The following is a 24,841-nucleotide window of genomic DNA, read 5'->3' on the forward strand; positions in this document are numbered from 1 at the left end:
ATTATGTCTGAGTGGTGGAGTGTGCCCCTGGCTATCTGTAAATGATGTCTGAGTGGTGGAGATCTGTAAATGATGTCTGAGTGGTGGACTGTTCCCCTGGCTATCTGTAAATGATGTCTGAGTGGTGGAGTGTGCCCCTGGCTATCTGTAAATGATGTCTGAGTGGTGGAGTGTGCCCCTGGCTATCTGTAAATGATGTCTGAGTGGTGGAGTCCCCTGGCTATCTGTAAATGATGTCTGTGTTTGGCTATCTTAAATATAAGTGTGCCCTGGCTATCTGTAAATGATTTGAGTGGTGGAATTATGTCTGGTGGTGGAGTGTGCCGTCTTTTGTTAAATATAAGGAATTTTTATTTATACTTAACGATATTTAAAACCAAATACTTTTAGTCTTTTACTCAAGTAGTATAATGCTGGGTGACTTTCACTTTTAATGTTCTATTAAGGTATCTTTACTTAAGTATGGCAATTGGGTACTTTTAAAACCACTGTAGGGAATAGGGTGCTATTTGGAACGCAGCCTACTAGGCTTCACCTTATTGTTCGTTTGCCAGATCCCATATCGACTCCAATGCTTCCCACAGTTGTGTCAAGTTGGTTGGATGTCCTTTGGGTGGTGGACCATTCTTGATACACACAGGAAACTGTGGAAAAACTTGATACACACAGAAAAGTGTGGAAAAACCCAGCAGCGTTGCAGTTCTTGACACAAACCAGTGCGCCTGGCACCTACTACCATACCCCGTTCAAATGCACTTAAATCTTTTGTCTTTCCCATTCACCCTCTGAATGGCACATATACACACTGTCACAATTGTCTCAAGGCTTAATAATCCTTATCTATCCTGTCTCCTCCCTTCATCTACACCGATTGAAGTGGATTTAACAAGTGACATCAATAAGGGATTTTAGCTTTCACCTGGTCAGTCTGTCATGGAAAAGGCAGGTGTTCATAATGTTTTGTCCCCTCAGTGTATTAGCACTCTAAGGGCTTTGGTCAAAAGGAATGCACTATATAGGGAATAGGGTGCCATTTGGGATGCGTTTTCCACCCCTGCGGCTCAGACTCCCAGATGTAAGGAGTCTGAGCCAGGTTCCACCTGGGTTAATATGTAGAGTAGAGGGGTATTGAGAGTTGAAATAGATTTTCCTGCTGACTACAGTACATGATCATTTATCACATCCCTCAACACAATATTTCATAGAATAGTTCCTGGATTGTCAATAGTCAAAAAGACCAGTAGTTCAGTTGAACATCCCACAACTTCACCTCCACAATACCAAGGTTTTGAAGCTATGCAAAGGTACTGTTAGTACAGATACTTTAGCTGTGTTGGTCTACGATCATCCAATCAACATAGGATGGACTCATCACTGGGCAGGTTACATAGTATTCAAACCTACCTGTGATCTGTGTGTCCACTGAGGAATATTCAGTAAATACCAGCATCTAATGGTAAAATAAAGGGTAACCACTCTTCTTCCTGTGTGTGTTCCAGCCAGGGATATCCAGGCGTGGGAGTACGTTCCTCTGGGTCCGTTTCTGGGGAAGAACTTTGGGACAACCATCTCACCCTGGGTGGTTCCTATGGAGGCCCTGCTGCCCTTCGCTGAGCCCAACACTGTCCAGGTGAAGAACACAAACAGTATAGTAGTGTTATATAGTATAGACCTGGTGGTCCTGCTGCCCTATAGCATACTGCGGGTGGTCTGGATGTATTTATATTACATTATGGGTGGTCTGGATGTATTTTACATTACATTATGGGTGGTCTGGATGTATTTTACATTACATTATGGGTGGTCTGGATGTATTTTACATTACATTATACTGGGTGGTCTGGGTGTATTTTACATTACATTTATACTGTGGATGGTCTGGATGTATTTTACATTACATTATGGGTGGTCTGGATGTATTTTACATTACATTATACTGTGGATGGTCTGGATGTATTTTACATTACATTATGGGTGGTTTGGATGTATTTTACATTACATTATGGGTGGTCTGGGTGTATTTTACATTACATTTATACTGTGGATGGTCTGGATGTATTTTACATTACATTATACTGTGGATGGTCAGGATGTATTTTACATTACATTATGGGTGGTCTGGGTGTATTTTACATTACATTTATACTGTGGATGGTCTGGATGTATTTTACATTACATTATACTGTGGATGGTCAGGATGTATTTTACATTACATTATGGGTGGTCTGGGTGTATTTTACATTACATTTATACTGTGGATGGTCTGGATGTATTTTACATTACATTATACTGTGGATGGTCAGGATGTATTTTACATTACATTATGGGTGGGGTGTATTTTACATTACATTTATATGTGGATGGTCTGGATGTATTTTACATTACATTATGGGTCTGGGTGTATTTTACATTACATTTATACTGTGGATGGTCTGGATGTATTTTACATTACATTATACTGTGGATGGTCTGGATGTATTTTACATTACATTATACTGTGGATGGTCAGGATGTATTTTACATTATGGGTGGTCTGGGTGTATTTTACATTACATTTATACTGTGGATGGTCTGGATGTATTTTACATTACATTATGGGTGGTCTGGGTGTATTTTACATTACATTTATACTGTGGATGGTCTGGATGTATTTTACATTACATTATGGGTGGTCTGGGTGTATTTTACATTACATTTATACTGTGGATGGTCTGGATGTATTTTACATTACATTATACTGTGGATGGTCTGGATGTATTTTACATTACATTATACTGTGGATGGTCTGGGTGTATTTTACATTACATTTATACTGTGGATGGTCTGGATGTATTTTACATTACATTATACTGTGGATGGTCAGGATGTATTTTACATTACATTATACTGTGGATGGTCTGGATGTATTTTACATTACATTATACTGTGGATGGTCAGGATGTATTTTACATTACATTATACTATGGATGGTCAGGATGTATTTTACATTACATTATACTGTGGATGGTCTGGATGTATTTTTACATTACATTATGGGTGGTCTGGATGTATTTTACATTATGGGTGGTCTGGATGTATTTTACATTACATTATGGGTGGTCTGGGTATATTTTACATTACATTTATACTGTGGATGGTCTGGATGTATTTTTACATTACATTATACTGTGGATGGTCAGGATGTATTTTACATTACATTATACTGTGGTTGGTCTGGATGTATTTTATATTACATTATGGGTGGTCTGGGTGTATTTTACATTACATTATGGGTTGTCTGGATGTATTTTACATTACATTATGGGTGGTCTGGGTGTATTTTACATGACATTATACTGTGGATGGTCTGGATGTATTTTACATGACATTATACTGTGGATGGTCAGGATGTATTTTACATTACATTATGGGTGGTCTGGATGTATTTTACATTACATTATGGGTGGTCTGGGTGTATTTTACATGACATTATACTGTGGATGGTCTGGATGTATTTTACATGACATTATACTGTGGATGGTCAGGATGTATTTTACATTACATTATGGGTGGTCTGGATGTATTTTACATTACATTATACTATGGATGGTCTGGATGTATTTTACATGACATTATACTGTGGATGGTCAGGATGTATTTTACATTATACTATGGATGGTCTGGATGTATTTTACATTACATTATACTGTGGATGGTCTGGGTGTATTTTACATTACATTTATACTGTGGATGGTCTGGATGTATTTTACATTACATTATACTGTGGATGGTCAGGATGTATTTTACATTATACTGTGGATGGTCTGGATGTATTTTACATTTACATTATACTGTGGATGGTCTGGATGTATTTTTTACATTATACTGTGGATGGTCAGGATGTATTTTACATTATGGGTGGTCTGGGTGTATTTTACATTACATTTATACTGTGGATGGTCTGGATGTATTTTACATTACATTATACTGTGGATGGTCTGGATGTATTTTACATTACATTATACTGTGGATGGTCAGGATGACGGGTGGTCTGGGTGTATTTTACATTACATTTATACTGTGGGTGGTCTGGATGTATTTTACATTACATTATACTGTGGATGGTCTGGATGTATTTTACATTACATTATACTGTGGATGGTCTGGGTGTATTTTACATTACATTTATACTGTGGATGGTCTGGATGTATTTTACATTACATTATACTGTGGATGGTCAGGATGTATTTTTACATTACATTATACTGTGGATGGTCTGGATGTATTTTACATTACATTATACTGTGGATGGTCAGGATGTATTTTACATTACATTATACTATGGATGGTCAGGATGTATTTTACATTACATTATACTGTGGATGGTCTGGATGTATTTTACATTACATTATGGGTGGTCTGGATGTATTTTACATTATGGGTGGTCTGGATGTATTTTACATTACATTATGGGTGGTCTGGGTATATTTTACATTACATTTATACTGTGGATGGTCTGGATGTATTTTACATTACATTATACTGTGGATGGTCAGGATGTATTTTACATTACATTATACTGTGGTTGGTCTGGATGTATTTTATATTACATTATGGGTGGTCTGGGTGTATTTTACATTACATTATGGGTTGTCTGGATGTATTTTACATTACATTATGGGTGGTCTGGGTGTATTTTTACATGACATTATACTGTGGATGGTCTGGAGGGTTTACATGACATTATACTGTGGATGGTCAGGATGTATTTTACATTACATTATGGGTGGTCTGGATGTATTTTACATTACATTATGGGTGGTCTGGGTGTATTTTACATGACATTATACTGTGGATGGTCTGGATTTTACATGACATTATACTGTGGATGGTCAGATGTATTTTACATTACATTATGGGTGGTCTGGATGTATTTTTACATTACATTATACTATGGATGGTCTGGATGTATTTTACATGACATTATACTGTGGATTGTCAGGATGTATTTTACATTATACTATGGATGGTCAGGATGTATTTTACTTCATTATACTGTGGCTTCAGGATGTATTTTACATTATACTATGGATGGTCAGGATGAAAGGTATGGATGGTCAGGATGTATTTTACATGACATTATACATGGTCAGGATGTATTTTACATTACATTTTATACTGTGGATGGTCAGGATGTATTTTACATGTTGGTGGATGGTCAGGATGTATTTTACATTACATTTATACTGTGGATGGTCAGGGATGTATTTTACATGACATTATACTGTGGATGGTCAGGATGTATTTTACATTACATTATGACTTGTCAGGATGTATTTACATTATACTATGGATGGTCAGGATGTATTTTACATTATACCTTGGATGTATTTTATATTACATTATGGGTGGTCTGGGTGTATTTTACAATACATTATGGGTGGTCTGGGTGTATTTACATTATATTAGAGTCTGGGTGTATTTTACATTACATTAGTCTGGTTGTATTTTACATTACATTTATACTGTGGATGGTCTGGATGTCTTTACATGACATTATACTGTGGATCCAGGATGTATTTTACTCTCCACTATACTGTGGCTGGTCAGGATGTATTTTACATTATACTATGGATGGTCAGGATGTATTTTACATTATACTATGGATGGTCAGGATGTATTTTATATTACATTATACTGTGGATGGTCTGGATGTATTTTACATTACATTATACTGCGGGTGGTCTGGATGTATTTTACATTACATTATACTGTGGATGGTCAGGATGTATTTACATTACATTATACTGCGGGTGGTCTGGATGTATTTTACATTACATTATACTGATTCAGGATGTATTTTACATTACATTATACTGTGGATGGTCTGGATGATTTTTACATTACATTGACTGCGGGTGGTCTGGATGTATTTTACATTACTATACTGTGGATGGTCAGGATGCATTTCATTATACTCCACTGACTCTACTGTCTCCACTGATTCTCTATACTGCGGCTGGTCTGGATGTATTTCGCTACTGTGGATCCACTGATTTACATTATACTGTGGACTCGCATTACTCGGGTGGTCTGGATGTATTTTTACATTATCTGCTCTGGATGTATTTACATTATCTCCACTGACTCTGCGGGTGGTCTCCACTGATTTTCTCGGGTGGTCTGGACTCTCTCCATCTCCACTGACTGTATTTTACTCTCTCCACTGACTCTATCTCCACTGACTCTCTCTCTCCACTGATTCTCTGACTCGCTCTCTCCACTGACTCGGATGGCTCTCTCCACTGACTCTCTCTCCACTGATTCTCTGACTCGCTCTCTCCACTGATCTCAGCTCTCTCTAGCCTCTCCACTGAACTGACTCTCTCTCTCCACTGACTCTCTCTCTCCACTGATTCTCTGACTCGCTCTCTCCACTGACTCTCTCTCTCCACTGATTCTCTGTCTCAGCTCTCTCCACTGACTCGCTCTCTCCACTGATGTTGGGTTTTCTCTCTCTCTCCACTGACACACTGCCTCTCCACTGACTCTTCTACCACTGATTATCCTGACTCTCTCTCTCCACTGACTCTCTCTCACTGACTCTCTCTCTCCACTGACTCTCTCTCTCCACTGACTCTCTCTCTCCACTGACTCTCTCTCTCCACTGACTCTCTCTCTCCACTGATTCTCTGACTCTCTCTCTCCACTGATTCTCTCTCTCCACTGATTCTCTGACTCTCTCTCTCCACTGATTCTCTCCACTGATTCTCTGATCTCTCCACTCTCTCTCCCCACTGATCTCTCTCTCCACTGATTCTCTGATTCTCTCTCTCCACTGATTCTCTCTCTCCACTGATTCTCTGACTCGCTCTCTCCACTGATTCTCTCCACTGATTCTCTGACTCTCTCTCTCCACTGATTCTCTCTCCACTGATTCTCTGACTCTCTCTCCACTGACTCTCTCTCCACTGATTCTCTGACTCTGACTCTCTCTCCACTGACTCTGACTCTCTCCACTCTCTCTCTCCACTGATTCTCTGATTCTCTGCTCTCTCCACTGACTCTCTCTCTCCACTGATTCTCTGACTCTCTCTCTCCACTGACTGATTCTCTGACTCGCTCTCTCCACTGACTCTCTCTCTCCACTGATTCTCTGACTCTCTCTCTCCACTGACACTCTCTCTCCACTGATTCTCTGACTCTCTCTCTCCACTGACTCTCTCTCTCCACTGATTCTCTGACTCGCTCTCTCCACTGACTCTCTCTCCACTGATTCTCTGACTCTCTCTCCACTCTCTCTCTCTCCACTGACTCTCTCTCTCTCCACTGACTCTCTCTCTCCACTGACTCTCTCTCTCCACTGATTCTCTGACTCGCTCTCTCCACTGACTCTCTCTCTCCACTGATTCTCTGTCTCGCTCTCTCCACTGACTCGCTCTCTCCACTGACTCGCTCTCTCCACTGACTCTCTCTCTCCACTGATTCTCTGACTCTCTCTCTCCACTGACTCGCTCTCTCCACTGACTCTCTCCACTGATTATCTGACTCTCTCTCTCCACTGATTCTCTGACTCTCTCTCTCCACTGACTCTCTCCACTGACTCTCTCTCTCCACTGACTCTCTCTCTCCACTGATTCTCTGACTCTCTCTCTCCACTGATTCTCTCTCTCCACTGATTCTCTGACTCTCTCTCTCTCCACTGACTCTCTCCACTGATTCTCTGATTCTCTCTCTCCACTGATTCTCTCCACTGATTCTCTGATTCTCTCTCTCCACTGATTCTCTCCACTGATTCTCTGATTCTCTCTCTCCACTGATTCTCTCCACTGATTCTCTGATTCTCTCTCTCCACTGATTCTCTCCACTGATTCTCTGATTCTCTCTCTCCACTGATTCTCTGACTCTCTCTCTCCACTGATTCTCTGACTCTCTCTCTCTCCACTGATTCTCTGACTCTCTCTCTCCACTGATTCTCTCCACTGATTCTCTGACTCTCTCTCTCCACTGATTCTCTCCACTGATTCTCTGACTCTCTCTCCACTGACTCTCTCTCCACTGATTCTCTGACTCTCTCTCTCCACTGACTCTCTCTCCACTGATTCTCTGACTCTCTCTCTCCACTGACTCTCTCTCTCCACTGATTCTCTGACTCGCTCTCTCCACTGACTCTCTCTCTCTCCACTGATTCTCTCTCTCTGACTCTCTCTCCACTGATTCTCTGATTCTCCACTGACTCTCTCTCCACTGATTCTCTGACTCTCTCTCTCCACTGACTCTCTCTCTCCACTGACTCTTCTCCACTGATTCTCTGACTCTCTCTCTCCACTGACTCTCTCTCCACTGATTCTCTGACTCGCTCTCTCCACTGACTCTCTCTCTCCACTGACTCTCTCTCCACTGATTCTCTGACTCTCTCTCTCCACTGACTCTCTCTCCACTGATTCTCTCCTCCACTGACTCTCTCTCTCCACTGACTCTCTCTCCACTGATTCTCTGACTCTCTCTCTCCACTGACTCTCTCCACTGATTCTCTGACTCTCTCTCTCCACTGACTCTCTCTCCACTGATTCTCTGACTCGCTCTCTCCACTGACTCTCTCTCTCCACTGATTCTCTCTCCACTGATTCTCTGATTCTCTCTCTCCACTGACTCTCTCTCTCCACTGACTCTCTCCACTGATTCTCTGACTCTCTCTCTCTCCACTGACTCTCTCTCCACTGATTCTCTGACTCGCTCTCTCCACTGACTCTCTCTCTCCACTGATTCTCTGACTCGCTCTCTCCACTGACTCTCTCTCTCCACTGATTCTCTGACTCTCGCTCTCTCCACTGACTCTCTCTCTCCACTGATTCTCTGACTCGCTCTCTCCACTGACTCGCTCTCTCCACTGACTCGCTCTCTCCACTGACTCTCTCTCTCCACTGACTCTCTCTCTCCACTTACTATCTCCCTCTTCCACTGCTCTCTCACTGACTCTCTCTCCACTAACTTTCTCTCCACTGACTCTCTGTCCTGACTATCTCTCATGACTCTCCACTAACTCGCTAGCTTGACTATCTCTTCTGACTCTCACCACTGACTCTCTGTCCTGACTCTCTCTCCAGTGACCTCTGTCCCTACTCTCTCATGACTCTCCAGTGACTCTCTGTCCTGACTCTCTCTCCTGTCTATCTCCACTGACTCTCCATTCTAACTCCCTCTCATGACTCTCCACTGACTCACTGTCCTGACTCTCTCAACTGCTCTTCCTATGTATTCTGAGGTATTATTGAGGGGTATATCAGTTGTTGATATCCTGTCTCAATCAACTGTTGTGGGTTGTTTTTTTTTCAGGAGAGGCAATGAAGGAAGCAGCCACTATATGCAAGTCCAACTTCAAGGTAAGCAGTTGAAGTAGACTTTGGATAGTTTACTACAGTTGCATCAATGTGCAGAGTTGTGGACTCGAGTCACATGACTTGGTCTCGAGGTCTGACTCGAGTCACATATTTGATGACTTCAGATTTGACAGAAAATAAATTAACTTTAGGCTTGACTTTGACTTGGGACCCAAGTTTGACTTGAGACTGATGACTTGAAATAATTTGTCACTCATTTTTGTGGCACACTACTCTCCACGTAGCCAGAGAGCAACAGATTGGCTAGTGAAACACACACTTGGCCCTCTGATTGGACCAGAAAACGGTAAATTAATACAGGTCTGGTGAGGTAGAGCAGTGTTTCTCGAAGCGAAGAAAGATTTATTTGTGGGGTCGTGAGCAATGTTCCCTCAATGTTTCTGGCACTGAGATAATTTAAGTTCTGATGAGCACAAACTTGAACGTTGTGAAAATTCTGTGCAACTTCAGTGCATGTTTACTGTGAACACTGAGGCTGTATCTGCTTTAAGATCTTTTTAACAGTGACCAAGTAGGCTACACTGGCTATTTGATCATAATGGAGGCCTACCAGAGTGGAGAAAATGCATCCCATAACATTTTAACATGGAAGTAGCTGTTCTATCATTCAGCCTACAGTAACAGCCAATGTGTGGGGTTCATTGTAGTCCATAAAAAAATGCAGGGCTTGACATTAACCTGTTTATCCACTTGTCCTTCAGACAAGGAGGTGACTGAAAATGTTTTTGTGTTTGATGCAAGAAACCATTTGACAAAATCAAATTAATTATTATTCCCATACCATTATTACAGAGAATCAGACAAACTATGCTACCCTATGACTATTGGTTACTTAGTTTATTTAAGCCGGTCTCAAAATACAACACTGCCCCTTTAAGACAAAAATATATGTTAATCTGTCTTGCTTTTCAAAGATATCTAGAAATGTACATGTTTTGTGTTCTTGTAGGAAGCAATCAATCATCTATTGCTGATGACAAATGATCTAGAACTGGGCTAATACCTCACTAAATAGCAAAGAATATGAACACGTGACTACATGAAGCTCTTGCTTTGATCTCAAAACAAGCACATCTACTCATGACCACAGCTGTAAACACAGTCCAGTTCAAAGTTAATGGCATTGATCCATATGTGGCAATGGTCATTTTGCATATAGGCCTACTGCAGCTCTGATTGGTTATGCCGCCGGTCTGTGTAGAGTAGGGCTGAGTCGTTGCAATAGAATCCTACTGTGATGCGTTCTGCCTACAACATCATCTCTAGCATGGTTAGTTCAGTATGTTGCATTGACAGAGGCTAATGTGTTGATTCCATCACAATCGCCACAGGAAAGGGAAACCATAGTGTTAACTAACAGGGAAAAGTCTAGAAAGTGGAGGGAGTCTTGTGTCTGATATTTCTTCTGTGAGCTGCACTGCATTCACAGATTACTGCACACCCCGAAAGTTTAGAGGGAATGTTTGTTGTGAGTATGAAACTGAATTTTAAAACTTTCAGGCATAGGCCCACGGTATTACACCAAATGATTGTCTAAAAAACATCTAATCTGTGCTTCAGAACCATCAAGTTGCACGTCTTGACTGTTGACCAATGAACAGTGATCTGCATTAGCTCACAAAGGCTCATATCCAGATTAGTCTTCAGAAAGCGTTTCATTTTCTCCGGTTTGCCTGGTCAAAACAGAGTAAGACTACATTTATATTATCCATATAAAGTGAACCACGTATCTACAGTTTAGCAATCTACTACGGACACATCTTTTCCAGAACAATAACGCTAGGCTACGTGGCGATTTCATTGATCATTTTCAAATTTCAGATAATCCTAGTTTGGGTGGTAACTGGCTATATGTCTGAAGATAGCTGTAACATCACACAGCCTTGAATATTATGGGATAAAGTAGAACTAACATATTCTGGTGAATTTATTAGGATATGTGTGAGGAAGAAAGGGTCTTCCCAGTTGGCAATGAGCTGCAGGCAGGCGGCCCTGACAGGCAGAGTGACAGGCAAGGTGCAGACAGGCGGCCCTCGAGTGACAGGCAAGGTGCAGACAGGCGGCCCTGAGGCGGCCCTCGAGTGACAGGCAAGGTGCAGACAGGCGGCCCCCAGAGTGACAGGCCTCAGAGTGACAGGCTGCAGGCAGGCGGCCCTCCAGAGTGACAGGCAAGGTGCAGACAGGCGGCCCTCCAGAGTGACAGGCAAGGTGCAGACAGGCGGCCCTGCCAGAGTGACAGGCAAGGTGCAGACAGGCGGCCCTCCAGAGTGACAGGCAGGCGGCCCTCAGGTGCAGACAGGCGGCCCCTGACCAGAGTGACAGGCAAGGTGCAGACAGGCGGCCCTCCAGCAAGTGACAGGCAAGGTGCAGGCAGGCGGCCCTCAGAGTGACAGGCAAGGTGCAGGCAGGCGGCCCTCCAGAGTGACAGGCAAGGTGCAGACAGGCGGCCCTCCAGAGTGACAGGCAAGGTGCAGGCAGGCGGCCCTCCAGAGTGACAGGCAAGGTGCAGGCAGGCGGCCCTCCAGAGTGACAGGCAAGGTGCAGGCAGACGGCCCTCCAGAGTGACAGGCAAGGTGCAGACAGGCGGCCCTCCAGAGTGACAGGCAAGGTGCAGGCAGGCGGCCCTCCAGAGTGACAGGCAAGGTGCAGGCAGGCGGCCCTCCAGAGTGACAGGCAAGGTGCAGACAGGCGGCCCTCCAGAGTGACAGGCAAGGTGCAGACAGGCGGCCCTCCAGAGTGACAGGCAAGGTGCAGACAGGCGGCCCTCCAGAGTGACAGGCAAGGTGCAGACAGGCGGCCCTCCAGAGTGACAGGCAAGGTGCCTCCGCTGCATACAGACCTATTATCCTGGTTTCTCTGGACACCAGAGGAGTTAGAAGATATCCCTAGTTGATATTGGCTGCTAACATGAATGACTTTCATCTTAAAATGCTGGTTTAAAACGCAGTTTATTTCTGCGTCTTGCACTTTGAAAAATGAATCTCTGTTTATGGCTGTAATGACAGGTTACATTTGCGCAGCGTAAGAGCGTGCGGGCGGGTGCAAGCTTTGATCCATATTAAAATGAATTTTTACATAATAAAAATATTTAGTGGACAAAATAATGAATAGGGCTGTCTGGTAGCCTCAATCAATAGACAAAATATTGTAGTTGAACAAGTCATTGTGTGTGTGTATGTATGTATGTATATATATATATAATATATATATTTTACTTGACTTGAACAAACTTGACTCAACATGCACTTAGAATGCAGAGACGAACTGTTCTACTCCAGACTTTGCTTGTGACTTGGTTGGGGCAATTCCATTTCAATTCCAGTCAATTCAGTAAGTACACGAAAATTCCAATTATTTTCAATGGGGAACATTTGGAATATGGTTTACTTTCTGAATTGGAATGCAGCTCTTATGGAATGCAGCTCTTATGGAATGCAGCTCTTATGGAATGCAGGACTGGCCCAGGGGTTTTGACGAGCTGTAGATGAGATACATTAGCGATACATCATGGTCACTACTGTGATGCCTCTGACATGACAAATATGAACAACTTAAGAAAATAGTGACCTATCCCTATAGATAATTTGTAATCAGCAATAGATGATTGATTGCTTCCTTCATTGAGATACATTAGTGTTTACTGCATTAAAGGGATAGGTCACTCTATTTTCTTAAGTTGTTAATATTTGTCATGTCCGAGGCAGTTAAGAGTGCAGGAGTGACAGCATCTACGATGACCCTTACATGTCTTTGCCAGAGGCAGCACAGGCTAACGGTTAGCATTGACCATTGAGTTTCAATGTTTCAACGCAAATGCCCATGAAATGAAAGACTTAGCGTAGATACTGTCACAGTACTGGTCTCTAGACCACTTCTAAGGTAAGATACACATTACAAAATATAACGGTAATATTACGATCATACACTGCTCAAAAAAATAAAGGGAACACTTAAACAACACAATGTAACTCCAAGTCAATCACACTTCTGTGAAATCAAACTGTCCACTTAGGAAGCAACACTAATTGACAATAAATTTCACATGCTGTTGTGCAAATGGAATAGACAACAGGTGGAAATTATAGGCAATTAGCAAGACACCCCCAATAAAGGAGGGGTTCTGCAGGTGATAACCACATGTACTGGCCTGTCTCCTGGTAGCGCCTCCATGCTCTGGACACTACGCTGACAGACACAGCAAACCTTCTTGCTAAAGCTCGCATTGATGTTCCATCCTGGATGAGCTGCACTACCTAGGCCAGTACATCAGGAGATGTGGAGGAGGCCGTCGGAGGGCAACAACCCAGCAGCAGGACCGCTACCTCTGCCTTTGTGCAAGGAGGAGCAGGAGGAGCACTGCCAGAGCCCTGCAAAATGACCTCCAGCAAGCCACAAATGTGCATGTGTCTGCTCAAACGGTCAGAAACAGTCTCCATGAGGGTGGTATGAGGGCCCGACGTCCACAGGTGGGGGTTGTGCTTACAGCCCAACACCGTGCAAGACGTTTGGCATTTGCCAGAGAACACCAAGATTGGCCAATTTGCCACTGGCGCCCTGTGCTCTTCACAGATGAAAGCAGGTTCACACTGAGCACATGTGACAGTCTGGAGACGCCGTGGAGAATGTTCTGCTGCCTGCAACATCCTCCAGCATGACCGGTTTGGCGGTGGGTCAGTCATGGTGTGGGGTGGCATTTCTTTGGGGGCCGTACAGCCCTTCATGTGCTCGCAAGAGGTAGCCTGACTGCCATTAGGTACCGAGATGAGATCCTCAGTCCCCTTGTGAGACCATATGCTGGTGCGGTTGGCCCTGGGTTCCTCCTAATGCAAGACAATGCTAGACCTCATGTGGCTGGAGTGTGTCAGCAGTTCCTGCAAGAGGAAGGCATTGATGCTATGGACTGGCCCGCCCGTTCCCCAGACCTGAATCCAATTGAGCACATCTGGGACATCATGTCTCGCTCCATTCACCAAAGCCACGTTGCACCACAGACTGTCCAGGAGTTGGCGGATGCTTTAGTCCAGGTCTGGGAGGAGATCCCTCAGGAGGTCATACAGGCACGTGGATGCCACACACACTACTGAGCCTCATTTTGACTTGTTTTAAGGACATTACATCAAAGTTGGATCAGCCTGTAGTGTGGTTTTCCACTTTAATTTTGAGTGTGACTCCAAATCCAGACCTCCATGGGTTGATAAATTTGATTTCCAATGATAATTTGTGTGATTTTGTTGTCAGCACATTCAACTATGTAAAGAAAAATGTAATAAGAATATTTCATTCATTCATGTGTTATTTTAGTGTTCCCTTTATTTTTTTGAGCAGTGTATATTACTAAATATAATGATTTATGAAAATTGGGTGGACTACCCCTTTAACCAGAAGACGATATTAATAAATCCTGTGTGATTTAAGTCTCATTAGCCCTCTCTCTTGACAGCTGCCATTAGGAGGCTGTAATATCTGCCATTGTAGGCAAGTACTCAGTACTCACACAGACTATGGTTATGTCCCAAATGGCACCCAAATCCCTACATAGTGCACTACTTTTTACCATCAGGGGAGCCCTACGGGACCTGTTCAACAGTAGTGCACTATGAAGAGAATAGAGTGCCATTTGGGACGTAACCAATATATTGGTGAGGTGAGTGAGTGGAGTCCATCTTCTCTGATGAGAACGTCTCTTAGTCCAATGGCTTTGACTGATGAGGTACAGGAAGTCTTTCTGACTGACTCACTGTCTCTTTTTGACCTGTCTTTCTGTGTGTGTTACAGTTATGTTGTATTAGTGGTATGTACAGGAAGTCTTTCTGACTGACTCACTGTCTCTTTTTGACCTGTCTTTCTGTGTGTGTTACAGTTATGTTGTATTAGTGGTATGTACAGGAAGTCTTTCTGACTGACTCACTGTCTCTTTTTGACCTGTCTTTCTGTGTGTGTTACAGTTATGTTGTATTAGTGGTATGTACAGGAAGTCTTTCTGACTGACTCACTGTCTCTTTTTGACCTGTCTTTCTGTGTGTGTTACAGTTATGTTGTATTAGTGGTATGTACAGGAAGTCTTTCTGACTGACTCACTGTCTCTTTTTGACCTGTCTTTCTGTGTGTGTTACAGTTATGTTGTATTAGTGGTATGTACAGGAAGTCTTTCTGACTGACTCACTGTCTCTTTTGACCTGTCTTTCTGTGTGTGTTACAGTTATGTTGTATTAGTGGTATGTACAGGAAGTCTTTCTGACTGACTCACTGTCTCTTTTGACCTGTCTTTCTGTGTGTGTTACAGTTATGTTGTATTAGTGGTATGTACAGGATGTCTTTCTAACTGACTCACCTCCTCTTTTTGACCTGTCTTTCTGTGTGTGTTACAGTTATGTTGTATTAGTGGTATGTACAGGATGTCTTTCTGACTGACTCACCTCCTCTTTTTGACCTGTCTTTCTGTGTGTGTTACAGTTATGTTGTATTAGTGGTATGTACAGGAAGTCTTTCTGACTGACTCACTGTCTCTTTTTGACCTGTCTTTCTGTGTGTGTTACAGTTATGTTGTATTAGTGGTATGTACAGGATGTCTTTCTGACTGACTCACCTCCTCTTTTTGACCTGTCTTTCTGTGTGTGTTACAGTTATGTTGTATTAGTGGTATGTACAGGATGTCTTTCTGACTGACTCACTGTCTCTTTTTGACCTGTCTTTCTGTGTGTGTTACAGTTATGTTGTATTAGTGGTATGTACAGGATGTCTTTCTGTGTGTGTTACAGTTATGTTGTATTAGTGGTATGTACAGGATGTCTTTCTGTGTGTGTTACAGTTATGTTGTATTAGTGGTATGTACAGGATGTCTTTCTGTGTGTGTTACAGTTATGTTGTATTAGTGGTATGTACAGGATGTCTTTCTGACTGACTCACTGTCTCTTTTTGACCTGTCTTTCTGTGTGTGTTACAGTTATGTTGTATTAATGGTATGTACAGGATACACATGGTATACACCGTCCAATCAAATGCTTACTTGCAGGTTCCTTCAATGCAACAACAATAACCAATAATAAAATATAAGACTACTAACATTAAGTAAATGGCTCAGTAGAATAGAATAAACATTTTAACATCAGTATAATACAGGAAGGCATAATTTATAGTCCAATATTGACATGTGTTCTGGGCAAGGGTGGATTGGGGCGCAAGTGTTTAAATTGTGCAGCATTGTATTCACATGGTTTGTGTGTGTTGGTGTGTGTCACTCACTTCTCTCTTTCCCTCTCACTTCTCTCTCTCTCTCTCCATCTCTCTCTTTCTCTCTCCAGTATATGTACTGGACTATGAAGCAACAGTTAGCCCATCACACAGTCAATGGCTGTAACGTCAGACCTGGAGACCTGCTGGCCTCAGGAACCATCAGTGGACCGGTGAGTGTGTGTGTGCATGCATATACACTACCGTTCAAAAGTTTGAGGTCACTTAGAAATGTCCTTGTTTTCCATGAAAGCATACATGAAATGAGTTGGCATTCTAGTTGTCAATTTGTTGAGGTAATCTGAAGAGATTTCACCCCATGCTTCCTGAAGCATCTCCACAAATTGGATTGGCTTGATGGGCACTTCTTACGTACCATACGGTCAAGCTGCTCCCACAACCGCTCAATAGGGTTGAGATCTGGTGACTGTGCTGGTCACTCCATTATAGCCACAATACCAGCTGACTGCTTCTTCCCTAAATAGTTCTTGCATCATTTGGAGCTGTGCTTTGGGTCATTGTCCTGTTGTAGGAGGAAATTGGCTCCAATGAAGCGCCGTCCACAGGGTATGGCATAGTTGCAAAATGGGGTGATAGCATTTCTTCTTCAAGATCCCTTTTACCCTGTACAGATCTCCCACTTTACCACCACCAAAGCACCCCCAGACCATCACATTGCCTCCACCATCCTTGACAGATAGCGTCATCACTCCTCCAGCATCTTTTCATTGTTTCTGCGTCTCATGAATGTTCCTCTTTGTGATCTGAACACCTCAAACTTAGATTTGTCTGTCCAGTGTCTGTGTTGCCCATCTTAATCTTTTATTTTTATTGGCCAGTCTGAGATAAGGCTTTTTCTTTGCAACTCTGCCTAGAAAGCCAGCATCCCGAAGTCGCCTCTTCACTGTTGACATTGAGACTGGTGTTTTGCGGGTAATATTTAATGAAGATGCCAGTTGAAGGCTTGTGAGGTGTCTGTTTCTCAAACTAGACACTCTAATGTACTTGTCCTCTTGCTCAGTTGTGCACCGGGGACTCCCACTCCTCCCACTTTCTATTCTGGTCAGAGACAGTTTGTGCTCTTCTGTGAAGGAGTAGTACACAGCGTTGTACGAGATCTTCCGTTTCTTGGTAATTTCTCGCATGGAATAGCCTTCATTTCTCAGAACAAGAATAGACTGACGAGTTTCAGAGAAAACGTCTTTGTTTCTGGCCATTTTGGTCCTGTAATCGAACCTCGCTGATGCTCCAGATACTCAACCAGTCTAAAGGCCAGTTTTCAGCTGTGCTAACAGTTGCAAAAGGGTTTTCTAATGATCAATTACCTTCTAAAATGATAAACCTGGATTAGCTAACACAACGTGCCATTGGAACACAGGAGTGATGGTTGCTGATAATGGGCCTATGTAGATATTCCGTTACAAAAAGCTGCTGTTTCCAGCTACAATAGACATTTACAACATTCACAATGTCTACTATGTATTTGTGATCAATGTGATGTTATTTTAATGGACAGAAAATTAGATTTTCTTTCAAAAACAAAGACATTTCTAAGTGACCCCAAACTATTGAACTGAACGGTAGTGTGTGTGTTATTCTGAGTGTGTCTGTGAGCATTTTCTATCTGCTAAATGACTTAAATGTAATGTAATGTTGTTGTTTATTCAGTATTGTCTGTCTCTCTCTCCTGACTCACTCACTCTCTCTCTCGCTTTGTCTCTGTCTCTCTCTCGCTCTGTCTGTCTGTCTGTCTCTCTTTGCCTGCCTGTCTCTGTCTGCCTGTCTGTCTCTCTCTCTCTTTCTGCCTGTCTCTCTCTGTCTCTGTGTGTAGGATCCAGACAGTTTTGGTTCTATGTTGGAGTTGTCGTGGAAGGGTTCTAAGACCGTGGACCTGGGAGGAGAGAGACAAGAACCTTCCTAAAGATGGAGAGAGGTCACTCTTACAGGTGGGTGGAACCCTATTTATAACACTGATGGAACCTCTACAGACAGAACTACAGACAGAACCTCTACAGAAACCATGATACAACCTTACTGAGCTCTCTACAAACACTGTTACAGACAGAACCTCTACAGAAACCATGATACAACCTTACTGAGCTCTCTACAAACACTGTTACAGACAGAACCACTACAGAAACCATGATACAACCTTACTGAGCTCTCTACAAACACTGTTACAGACAGAACCTCTACAGAAACCATGATACAACCTTACTGAGCTCTCTACAAACACTGTTACAGACAGAACCTCTACAGAAACCATGATACAAACACTGTTACAGACAGAACCTACAGAAACCATGCTCACTACAAACACTGTTACAGACAGTTACAGAAACCATGACAGCTCACTACAAACAACAGACACTACAGAAACCATGATACAACCTTACTGAGCTCTCTACAAACACTACAAACAGAAACTGTTACAGCTCACTACAAACAGAACCTCTACAGAAACCATGATACAAACACTTACAGACAGAACCACTACAGAAACCTGAGCTCTCTACAAACACTGTTACAGACAGAAACCAGAAACCATGATACAACAGAAACAAACATGAAACCATGATACAACCTTACTGAGCTCTCTACAAACACTGTTACAGACAGAACCTCTACAGAAACCATGATACAACCTTAAGCTCTCTACAAACACTGTTACAGACAGAATACAGAAACCATGATACAACCTTACTGAGCTCTCTACAAACACTGTTACAGACAGAACCACTACAGAAACCATGATACAACCTTACAAACACTGTTACAGACAGCTACAGAAACCATGATACAACCTACAAACACTGTTACAGAAACCAGAACTGAGCTCACTACAGAAACCATGACTACAAACACTGTTACAGACAGAACCTCTACAGAAACCATGACTGCTGATACAACCTTACTGAGCTCTCTACAAACACTGTTACAGACAGAACCACTACAGAAACCATGATACAACCTTACTGAGCTCACTACAAACACTGTTACAGACAGAACCTCTACAGAAACCATGATACAACCTACTGAGCTCTACAAACACTGTTACAGACAGAACCACTACAGAAACCATGATACAACCTTACTGAGCTCTCTACAAACACTGTTACAGACAGAACCACTACAGAAACCATGATACAACCTTACTGAGCTCACTACAAACACTGTTACAGACAGAACCACGACAGAAACCATGATGCAACCTTACTGAGCTCTCTACAAACACTGTTACAGACAGAACCTCTATAGAAACCATGATACAACCTTACTGAGCTCACTACAAACACTGTTACAGACAGAACCTCTACAGAAATCAAGAGACAACTCTGTTGTTGTTTAGATGTACATTTTGGTAATTTAGCTGACAGTCAGTGCATTCAACAATTAAACTGTATTGCTCAGTTGGTGAGAGCATGGCACTTCTTTTGCCAGGATTCAGGGTTTGATTCCCGGGACCACCCATATATAAAATACTGTATATGCACACATAAGTGGCTTTGCATAAAAGTGTCTGCTAAATGGCATTCATTATTATTATATGAATTTACGTTAGCTAGGTTAGACAACCACATATCACTGTAAGTAGAACATCCCTCTATAAAGCAGCTATCAGCTACACCAGTCCTAGTCAGAAAAGAGGAAGTGTTTGGGAAGGCAGGTGGAATATGGTGGTAGTTTTTCTTCCTTCTAATATTAGTATTTTAAATAAATACTTCAACTTGATTGAGCTGACATTTCTTAATGGAACCAATGGGATATTCTCAGGAGTGCAAACCCCTCCCATCAGGAACTTCAATCCTATTTGAACCTCGGTCTGTCACCTGTGTGTTAGTGACCACAGCTTCTATTAGCCAATGTTCACACAGACACACACACACACACACACGTTTCGATGTTCCTGTTGGTCTGTGTTTTCCTTAATTAATTTTTCCCTCTCTCACTCGTCTCCCCCCTCTCTAGGTTACTGTGAGGGGAGTGGGTATAGGGTGGGTTTCGGACCGTGTGCGGGGACCATTCTACCAGCCCTGTAACCCTGAGAATCATCCACCCTCAATGTCTCTTCCATCCTGGGGGGAGTAATGTTGTTACTGAAGTCCTTTAAAAGGGAAAATCTGGGGTTTTAAATACAACAAATCAGTTGGATGAATGTACGTACCAATCCAGGATTGACCCTTTAAATGTTCATCTTAATTGTTGTTTATCATTCCAAAGTATTGTTGCCAGAAGCAGTGTTATATTCCATAATGTTGTAACTATGTGGACTGGGACCTGACATCTAAAAACTATAAATGTTTCAACACTCCTGTGACTTTGTGTTTTCTTTTCATCCTATTGACTTACTGAGTGACATCTTTATGATGTAAAATACTGTAGGTAAAATCTGTACAAAAGTACTGTAAAATGCATTATAATCTGGCAGTATCATTTAATTTGACACTTTTCTTGAACAATGTGCGTTATGAAAAGGGGATTATTTAACTAGAGTTGAATAAACTGAGCGATTCATAAATAGTGGCCTTTTTATTTTGCACTTTGCTGAAGTGGCATATTAAAACACAGATTATTTTGCACAGATTTGAATATTGTTACACCGTGAAAATATTGCCCACTGTCTAGTATCCCTTAGCTCACGGGTCAGGCCTGGTGTTCTCTTTTAGGTAATATCTGTAATGAATATTATTTTACTATGTTGTTGGCATATCTAATCAATAAAGTTTTCATGTGTTTATGAATTAATTTTTTTATTTTTATTAATTCAGCATCTCTATCTCACTCTCTCTCACCAGACAGTTTTAGCTATCCTTTTATAGGGTCGTTCCAGGGTTGGTCAACAGAATATAGTAAGTGCCTATGAAGTGCTAAATTAAGTAACAAGGTTAACTATGTATTCTTAAATCAGCCTTAAATCCTTTTGTTGACAGGGTAAATGGAAGCTTGTTTTGTTGACGGGGGAATGGAAGCTTGTTTTGTTGACGGGGGAATGGAAGCTTGTTTTGTTGACGGGGAATGGAAGCTTGTTTTGTTGACGGGGAATGGAAGCTTGTTTTGTTGACGGGGAATGGAAGCTTGTTTTGTTGACGGGGAATGGAAGCTTGTTTTGTTGACGGGGAATGGAAGCTTGTTTTGTTGACGGGGAATGGAAGCTTGTTTTGTTGACTGGGGGAATGGAAGGCAATGCTACCAAATACTAATTGAGTGTATGTAAACCTCTTACAAAATACTAATTGAGTGTATGTAAACCTCTTACAAAATACTAATTGAGTATGTAAACCTCTGACCCACTGGGAATGTGATGCAAGAAATACAAGTTTTTTAAATCATTCTCTACTATTATTGTGACATTTCATTGTGACTTAAAATAAAGTGGTGAATCTAACTGACCTAAAACGGGAATTTTTACTCGGATTAAATGTCAGGAATTGTGAAAAACTGACTTGAAATGTATTTTCCTAAGGTGTATGTAAACTTACGACTTCAACTGTCTAACTAGCAGATTACCTTTGTTAATGGTCAGGATGCCAAACCAGCATATAAAATATATAAATGCAGATCTGGACTAATGACCAGATATTTGTTAGTCAACAGTCTCCCCAAACTGATCCTTTACAGTCCTTTATTGAGGGGAAGGGAAGATTGACTGACCATAACAATCATTCATGCATTTTGTGTCTTCCCTCAAATGTGCTCTGGCAGTCATATTTTCATTGTGAATTGAGCTGAATTGACAAAGCTGCATCAGTGTCCCAACAATGTATTAGGTCTCAGAATCTGAAGACAGGTTCATTTCCTCTGACACTGTTGCATCAACGTTGGCAAGTTCAGACTGTGAGGCAGTGCATCTCCACCTCCTTTTGACACAAATGAAAATGCTGAATAGAATAACAACCAGCAGCATCACCAGTAGAACTGAGAGGGTGGATAGGTGAACTCTCTCTGCCCCAGACTCCCAACTGACATCCAGCTTGTTGTCCAGACTGAGGTGAGAGGCAGTGCAGGTGTAGTTGTGTCTCTTCTTTAGCTCCTCAGTACTGACCTCCAGACTCTTCCTCAGCTGGTAGGTCCCATCTCCACTAGGCAGAACCTCCCCCTGTCAGCTCCTGTTCTGCCACTGGCTGGCCGTCTCTCAGCAGGGTCATGTTGATGTGGCGGGGATAGAAACCAAACGCCAGGCAGCTCATCTGGAACCCTCCAGAAACCTCTTTCTTTATCAACCTGAGTCTGGGAGGAACTTTACGCATCACAACGTTCTTCTCTCTCTTCAGGATTGTCTTCAGTGTTCTGATGCAAAGGGTAAGTAAAACATTCTCATACAGAATTTTTTCCTGTGCTTGTCTCATCCCATCCCATCCTTGCAGTAGTTGACCAGCATCGTATGTAAAATGTGTCGTGTTGTAATATATTGCATGATCTACAAAAACTGCATTGAAAATGTTCTTTGTCATGATCAGGGCTGGTTCACCATTGTCCAACATCTCACAGCCAGCCATTCTTTGCTGAACTTGAACACCTTCCGTGAGATTCAAGTGGTGCTTTAGGTGAAAGTATCTCTCCTTCATGTGGTGGTACATAACTCCAAATACAAAATCTCCGTTCTTAGCTTCGTCATCATGTATTTTGTCTGAGGTGTTATGACCCCTGTAGATGAAGTGTTTCATGTTGGAGTCATAGTAAGTCACTTGAATGTCATCCAACATCCCCACAACCGTAAACTCAGGGAAAGGCGTCTCTCCGTTGATATATGTTGCAAGTGCCCACAGAGAATGTGATCCTGAACCTGGGAGAGCAGTTATATTAAAATGAGTTATGAACATTTTATATTTTATAACATAACAAATCATTTAATGAGTTGAGATAAAGTAAATAGTCCATATTACCTGAGTTGACAATGGTGCAAAAGGAAAGAACAAACAAAAAGACAGACAGTTTGCCCATGATTTAGAAAATGTAGCCTCGCGTAGCAAGTTTCTAAGCTCTCAAGTGTGTCTGACTGACTTCCCCTTTCTTTTAGCTATGAATAACAATGCGCTACACAGTTGGTTATGTAGCTTTTTGGGAGACAATACCAAATTCACGTAGAAATGTACATTGTAGATATGTCATTCTCAATGAAAGCAAGTCTGAGAAGCGGTATATCCCTTCTATTTCTGATATTTCTATGCTCCTTTTATTAAAGCGCCACTGCCCCTGAAATTTCACTTCTCGTTTAGAAAATGTCCTGTGTGGCTTCGATATGAGACAGAAACATTTATTCTAGTGTCAACATTGACTACAAAGTGTAAATAGGATAACTTTGGTCATAAAGTCAGTCTCGTCCAAAATGGAGATTTTTCGAGATTATAGGAAAAAAGTGTATGTCACTGGAATTACTAAAGCCAATGATAATGATTCATCCCAAATGGCACCCTATTGTCTATATAGTGCACTTCTTTTGACCAGGGCCCATAGTGAACCATGGAGGGAATATGGTGCCATTTGGAACTTATCCTCTGAGCACCTGCCCTTAACATAATTAATAGAATGTAGGTTAGATAAAGATGTTTATGGCTTTTACATGGAAAAATGCACAAAGCAGGTTTAGTGAATCTAATATGGCCAGTGGTCCTAGGCTTTAGCTCAGAGGGCTAACACAGTATTGTGATGTGCATCAGACCTAGCTGGTCTCATTTAGGAAGCAGGTGACATGGAAGGATACTTATTTCAAATGTGGAATGGAGACATTGGATTTGTAGCCTTTTGATGTATCATTGGGTGTCCAATACAAAATAACAGTTAATTAAAACAGACCTTATATTCAAAAGCTATGTTTTATGTTGTGGTCCATCCTTGGAGTGGAAATGTAGGCCAGAATATTTGACTGGGTAAAAGTAGCACTAATGAAATGTTTAGAACGAGAGGTGTGCATACTGTAAAACAGAAAAGGATTGTCGTCATGGCACTGACTCTACAATCCAACAGATTGATTCCCCAATAAAGGTGTTCTATCATAAAATGGTTTCATTGTTTATAATGCATATAACATTCACCTTAGTTTAATCCTCACGCCAGTCTTAAACTGGAGTGAAATAGAGTGTCAGATGTCTTCCTTCCACAGAGATAAACTAGTTCCTGAGAGAAGTTATGGTATACTTGACATTGCTTTATTACATTAATGAATGTTGTAGTTAACATGAATCAATGCAGTAATAAATGATTCAACATGTCTGTAATAAAGGTAATACTGT

At 41.8% G+C, this 24,841-nt stretch overlaps 2 long non-coding RNA genes and 2 pseudogenes across 7 annotated transcripts; 1 reads left to right on the forward strand and 3 right to left on the reverse strand.

Annotated features, from left to right (window-relative positions):
• LOC127923422 (fumarylacetoacetase-like) overlaps positions 1–20,922 on the forward strand; it is a 30,912-nt pseudogene extending 9,990 nt beyond the window's left edge.
• LOC127923424 (uncharacterized) lies at positions 12,555–16,319 on the reverse strand. 6 transcript variants are annotated; one of them, XR_008114322.1, is made up of 4 exons: positions 16,287–16,319; positions 15,882–15,966; positions 15,641–15,796; positions 12,555–15,387 (listed from the first exon to the last, which is right to left on the reverse strand). It is a non-coding gene; the product is annotated as an uncharacterized LOC127923424 (long non-coding RNA). The 6 variants fall into 6 exon arrangements; XR_008114321.1 differs by lacking the exon at positions 16,287–16,319 and having other exon boundaries at positions 12,555–15,217; positions 15,882–16,048; XR_008114319.1 differs by lacking the exon at positions 16,287–16,319 and having other exon boundaries at positions 12,555–15,302; positions 15,882–16,047.
• LOC127923426 (uncharacterized) lies at positions 18,606–20,566 on the reverse strand. Its single transcript, XR_008114336.1, has 3 exons — positions 19,922–20,566; positions 18,763–18,861; positions 18,606–18,701 (listed from the first exon to the last, which is right to left on the reverse strand). It is a non-coding gene; the product is annotated as an uncharacterized LOC127923426 (long non-coding RNA).
• A 1,294-nt stretch (positions 20,923–22,216) lies between the features above and the next one.
• Positions 22,217–23,625, reverse strand: LOC127923421 (major histocompatibility complex class I-related gene protein-like; annotated as a pseudogene).
• Positions 23,626–24,841: the final 1,216 nt, after the last annotated feature.

Source organism: Oncorhynchus keta, unplaced genomic scaffold (genome assembly GCF_023373465.1).
Source record: "Oncorhynchus keta strain PuntledgeMale-10-30-2019 unplaced genomic scaffold, Oket_V2 Un_contig_29639_pilon_pilon, whole genome shotgun sequence".
In the NCBI taxonomy this organism is placed as follows: Eukaryota; Metazoa; Chordata; class Actinopteri; order Salmoniformes; family Salmonidae; genus Oncorhynchus; species Oncorhynchus keta.